Raw genomic sequence first — 6,686 nt, forward strand, 5'->3', positions numbered from 1 at the left:
AAACATTTAGTTCTTTTAACGTGTGTCAGGCTTTGGGGCACAGCAAGACAACCCTGCTCACAGAATGAAAAATAATGAATTATTAAGAGGTGAACAGTCCAACATATGTCCTGACTCAGAGGCAAACTTAACAAGAGGCTAAGGAACTTATTAAGACCCATTCTTAAAATAAAAAATAAAAATGGATGAGGTTGTGGCTCAGTAGTTAATTATTGCTGAGTTCAATCTCTGTCCCCCTCCCCCAAAATTAATATGGACTTAATGCACTAAAACATCTTAAAAGAAAATTGTATTTTGGAATCATTAGAATCATGACATGTAAAATTTTTATTGTACAGAATTTTTTCTCAGCTCTTCATAAAAAAACCTTTAAATATTCTTTTTTTTTTTTTTGCAGTGCTGGGGATTGAACCCAGGGTCTTGTGCTTGTGAGGCAAGCACTCTACCAACTGAGCTATCTCCCCAGCCCTAAAAAACCTTTAAATATTCTTTATGTGTGCATTTTGTGGGTTACATTATGGTAATTCAGTACATGTATATAAGTTGTAGTAAATACTCAGATCACAGTAATAAGTATTTCCATCTCTTCAACTGTCAATTACATGTATGTGTTGGGAATTTCATTTTGAAACATATTTTATGTTGCTTTGATGAAGAGTTACCCCACTGTATCTAGGAAGTACAGGAGGTGATTCTTCCACTGTATGTGCCCTTCTCTGAACCCTCTCCATCTTTCCTCTCTCTGCTCTTCTCATTTTCTGGTGTGACCACTATTCCTTTCTGTTCTAGTAGATTTACTTATTGTTTTCCACAAATTAATGAGAATATGTGGTTTTTCCTTCTGTATCTGGTATATTTCTCTTAAAATAATGAATGCCATTGGGCATTTTTTATTATGTTAAGGTGTGTATAACACAGTTTACCTTTTTGATTCTTCTAAGAGTAGAAATCAGAGGCAGAAAGCACATTCATCCTATTGTGAAAACAAGCACCATCCATCTCCAGTGCTGCTGCTTTTTCCCAAAGTATCCCTGTGCATCTATCAAATAAGAACTCCTCACTGACCCCCCTCCTCAGCCCTGGTAACTGCCATTCTGTTTCTGTCTCTATTTGTTTCTACACTCAAGTCCACCTTCTACATTAAAGTCATACACTGTTGGTTCCTTTTTAAAAAATTGTTTTAGTCATAGATGTACACAATACCTTTATTCATTTTTATGTGGTGCAGAGAATGAAACACAGTGCCTCACACATGCCAGACAAGAACTCTACCACTGAGCCACAACCCCAGTCACAGCATTGGTTCTTTGTGACTTATAGTTTACTGCAATGATGACTTGAAGGTTTGACAATTACTCCTTCAGGCATTTATTTTTTTGTTCCAAGGTAAATAATATTCCATGGTATGCCCAGACCACATTCAGTGCATACTCATGTGATCTGAACGTGGGCTATCATTATGCATGCTACTGTGAGCCCTGGTGTCCCTATGATAACTTGAGTTCCTGCAGTAAGTTCTTTTAGCAGATCAGTAAAGAACTATTGATAGATCAGGTGGTAGGTGGTAATTCATGACATTAAATATTGACATAATTAGCTGGGCAACATAATGCTCATTGGAGCCCTTATAAAAAAGTGTTGCACACTCTCATTATGTTTATAAGTGGTTAATCCAGGCCACAAAAGTGAGATGCACTTTATAAGAATTACTTGCTGCCATCAAACAGATATGTTGAACCCTTGTGTTATCTCAAAAGGACATAACTGATATTTGAATGACAATTTGTTATTCACATGTCTCAAACTGATTTGACAAAACATGCATATCTCCTCTTAGTTCAGAAACTATATATTCTATTCCATGAATTATTGTTCAGAAGCCAGTGTATCAGCACATTCAGAGAATTTATCCATCACTCAGTAAAAATGGGCTATCTTCCCCAAAAAGGATTTTAAAAATTTAAGAATTTGTTTTTCAGTACAGATTAGCAGTAAAGCGCTGGTTGTGGCATAGCCATTGGACACCATGATCTGGATTGAAAGACAAACAGGGTCATTATTCCACACAGGTCTTGAGGAGGAGAAGAAGCAGTCCAAACAGTACATGATGATGAAGAAACTCATGAGCATCAGGATGGACTGGGTGGCCCTCTGTACAGGGGATGCTTTTAGAGAAAGACTGGTGCTGTGAAGTTGCTGGATGTGCCTCTTATGCCTGCACAAGAGAGTCACCATGTACCCACTTGAGAGGGCCATGAGCCCTATAAGAAAGACATCCCGTATTACACCCAATATGGAAAACAAATGCCTGAGGAAGTAATTCATTGGTAAAATTTCACAGGATTTAGCAATAAATACAACACCATGTGAAGTCACATTGAGGATGGTGGCAGAAGAGAATAAGAACTGATCACTCAAGGACACATAGAACACCCACAGGAACACAAGGGAGCACAGGATCTGATGTGGGGATTGATGTTTGAACTTGGCCAAGCAAGAGCTTCTGGGGCTGAGGGTGATGGCCTGGAGGACACTCAACAAGCAGGTGGCACAAATGGATAAGCCCCTCAAAAACCTGTGCAAGTAGATGATTGATTTACATTCGATGTCATTCCCAAATCCTGAGAACCATTAATATTTGTAGCAGTGTACCCCATAATTATCAGCATCCCTATGTGGATTAGGGCCAAGAGACCAATGATGAGGTCAGTTGACTTGAGCTTGTGCTGGAGAAGGAATGTGAAGATGTGGAAGAGAAGAAGGATGGTGTTGGCTGAGATCCCAATGCCCACTTCAGAGAAAAGTGCATTTCTTATGCCAGTAAAATCATACAGTGGTTTGGTCATTTTCATCTTTTAGGCAAAGAATCACATAGTATATATCTTTGAAGAAAATGAAGAAAAATTCTTTATTTCAAATAGTACCACCTTTATCAATCTCAGCTTATACTCTTACTCTCAGGAATCATGTGGATTCACCTCAACACCCCCTTTTCTCCCTTCAGTACTCAAGTCTTTCTGGTACCCTCCAGGTGCCATTCCTCTATTATTGCCAAATCATGTCTGGATAATACAAAGATTGTTGGGCTCCCACTATGCATCAGTATTTGTGTACATTTAGAATTACCATGTATTATTGAAAATAGTTATTGATTATACTATCATCTTGAAGCGTTCTTGTAGTGTCTTACTTGATTTCATCTTTCTTTATGATTAGTCCCCAGGTATATATTGAAAACTACAACTTTTTGCTGAATTCAACTGGAAAGATTGCATAATAGTGGATAATTCCAACTTGAGAAATTTATCTTACTGAAGTAGTTTTACACATAGGTATGTTATTTGAGTGCTGTTTTTGTTCTGGTTTATTATCAGACTTATATTTTTAGTATATCAACTGAGCCAGCATTAAGAAATACACACTGTGAGGCACATTGTTTGAATTTGCATCTGTAATCTTCCACTGAGTTCAAATGTGACCTTGAGCAGTCTATGAATGTAAACTCTGATCATCTCAACTATAAAATATGGGGAGTCATATTACCTGTATTCTGGAATTATGTGTGAAAGAAGTTGAAGTACCAATTATAAAATCTTTCTAAAATATGACGTTTAGAAATACTGGCCATTGTGTTTTAATTAGGCACTTTATACATGTGATTTGGAAGGTTTAATTCTGTTTTTAATAATGACTCCATGTGTTGCCTCAAAAAATTCCCCAAATGTTTGAACATTATAGAAATATCTGTAGAAACTCTATGGAGGTATTTTAGGACTATGTTTGAATCACCAGTGTAGCTATGAGTCTTACATACCTGTTATTATCATCACCAGAATACCTATCCTAAGTGAGTCAATCCAGTTACCAAATATTAATAGGAATATATTCTAATATTTTCTATTAGGTCATGTGGAAGTAAAGTGGTAATTAAAATCATGGTTCAAATAGATTCAGAGTCATTCCATTATATGGTTTTCATTAAAGAAAAAGCATTTGACTGAAGTTTGAATAAACCTTCAAAAGATTTCCAATTTTCTTCTCCATGATGTAAGCAACTCTGTAGTTCAGAGACCCAAGCATAAACTTGATAAAGAAAATTTAATATTGATCTACTGATGGAATGTTTACTAGCTATGTCATGGTTGCACTGTAATTTAAGTGTCTGAAAGAGTAGGTATATATTTTAAATCATTTACATCTACACAAGGAAAAATACCAGACATCAGAAAATCATGCTTTAAGGCCAAATCATTTGATGATTCTTTAGAACTTTTTGATCTACAAGAAAGATGCTAAGAGAAACCAGAAAAGGGAAATAATCATGAAAATAGAATACCATTTAAAAATCTGAGCTGATGTAGATATTTGGTTAAAACAATGAAGTGTAGATTTTTGTTTATTGTAATTTTTACTTGGAATCTACTATTTGTACTTGAATATGGGATCCAGCATTTTAATTCAACATGTGCATATGTTGTGTAGTGATCAAATCAGGGCAATTTCTGTGTTGTCATTTTTAAGTTTGAAACCTGCAATTCTTACCTGATAGCTCTTATCTTACTTACAAGTAAGTATTGTAGACAGCAATCACTCTATTGTGCTCTAACACCTAAGAGTTACTTTCTCTTCTGAATTGTTTCTGGCACTCATTACCCATCATCTATCTCATTCTCTTTCTTATCATAGATTTTGGAAGGTTTTCTGATTTTGATCTCTGTGTGACCAACATTTTCAGGTTCAATTCATGAGTGTCATAATGTAGTATTAGTGGAAAATGAACTCTCTACCTTCATGAGAAAAAGATGATATTCTTCCCCAGTAATCATCAGGTCAAGTGTCACATTTTTCACCATTCACTCATTCTGTGTTTTGGGGTTGTCTCCCATGATAAATCCAGGAAAAAAGAATAGAAAGATATAAAGCAAATATCCATATGTGTCCAAAATTTTGTGGGTCACATTTGATCACTAGGACTTAGTTCTCTTATTTTGTAACATCCATGTGTGTATGAATGGCATATACCCATTCTTATAAATTTATTTCACATATGTCAAATATTGTATGGACATTTTTACAGTATAAGTTTAAATGGATCTATGCTAGAATGTAATAAATAACTTTAAAAATTGTTTTAGGCCAAGGGCAGTGGTGCATGCCTGTAATCCCACTAGCTCAGGAGTTTGAGATAGAAGGATTACAAATTGAAAGCCAGCTTGAGTAACTTAATGAGGCCCTAAGTAACTTGGTGAGACACTGCTTTAATACAAAATAAAATAGTGGTGGGCATGTGACTCATTAGATAAGCTCTCTTAGTTCATTATCTGATACATAAACATAAATTAAAAAGTAAATAAATGGCCTTCCTTCTCTCAATGAAGAAAGAAAATAATATGAAACAAAACAAAAACTTTGCATTCTGTCACATCATTTCTCTGAAAGCAGGATCTGCTTTAATTCATTTTAAACACTTGAGCCTCACAAGGAATGAGTATTATAACACTTATTGAATAACATGCTTTAATCACCTGTGTCTCTAAGACATTGAATAAAATTAAGTTCAGTGTGATCAAGGAATCTGCAGCCCTAAAAAGAGGCATATGAAAATCAGGAATGTACAGGGGCCATGAATTTGCATTAACAGTCAAGATTCACAGATTTGTTTGTTCATTGCCTTAAAAACATTGGAAAATTTTTTTCTGAAAGTGAACTTGTGTATCAGTAGCAGGAACATTGTGGAACTTTCCTGATAGTTTGCTTCAAAGAAAGGCACGCAATTTATATAATCCTAAGCACAACTAATATTGTACAATGCGGCACCAGAAGAAACCACAGACAAATACTGTAGTCATCTGCTATCTCCAGTTTTGAACCACAAGCAATCCTATCACTAAAATATTCACATAAAATATATATGATTAAATTATATAAATATATCATAGTATTGTAAAGAAAGGTCTATAGTAATGTCCATGGTGATGCACATTGTTAGAAAGTATCTGGGGAATGGGAACCATTCATAAAGGTAAGGTAAGAGATATCCTAGGGCACATCCCTTCCCAGCTTTGCTGCATTATGGTTGCTTTTAGTGCAGCACAGTCTAGGAGATCAGGGGACAGAACACAAGCTCTCTGCCATCAGTGGAGTAATCTGAGAAGCATTCCTCAAGTAAGGGTCTTTGGAGTGATGCTGCCAGTTTGATACCTGGATACCCTGTTGTACCAGGTGCTAATATTGTAATTTATGCACTGGAGATATCAAGCTGCCCCCAGTGTGGACACTTTGTTTATAAAGATGTATAAATCACAGGGGAGCTAACATAAATTTCTGAAATAGGTCTCATTTGAAGAACCCACATCTGGTAAGAGGAAGGAAATATTAAGTGAGCAAATGAGTAATACAGATCACACATGGAAAAAAAAGGCCAAAGAAAACCAGAACTTTGTTTTGTTAGAGGTGATAGTGAACACTGAGGTACCCTCATGGTTAAGACTCCCCTAATTATGTGTATCAAGGAAGCAGTCATGTTAAACATTGTGCCATCCTGCCATTACCAAAATCATGGGTGGCTCTATCATACATGCATGATCATACATGTTCCCCCCAAATAGTGAGAACCACTCAGGCAGTGGACTTGAGTGTGAGGTATGGACAGAAGTAGAGAGAATTTCAGGAGGAGGACACCCCTC

At 36.1% G+C, this 6,686-nt stretch overlaps 1 pseudogene; it reads right to left on the reverse strand.

Annotated features, from left to right (window-relative positions):
• Positions 1–1,917: 1,917 nt before the first annotated feature.
• On the reverse strand, positions 1,918–2,846 carry LOC124971168 (vomeronasal type-1 receptor 90-like; annotated as a pseudogene).
• Positions 2,847–6,686: the final 3,840 nt, after the last annotated feature.

This window comes from Sciurus carolinensis, chromosome 19, assembly GCF_902686445.1.
Source record: "Sciurus carolinensis chromosome 19, mSciCar1.2, whole genome shotgun sequence".
NCBI lineage: Eukaryota > Metazoa > Chordata > Mammalia > Rodentia > Sciuridae > Sciurus > Sciurus carolinensis.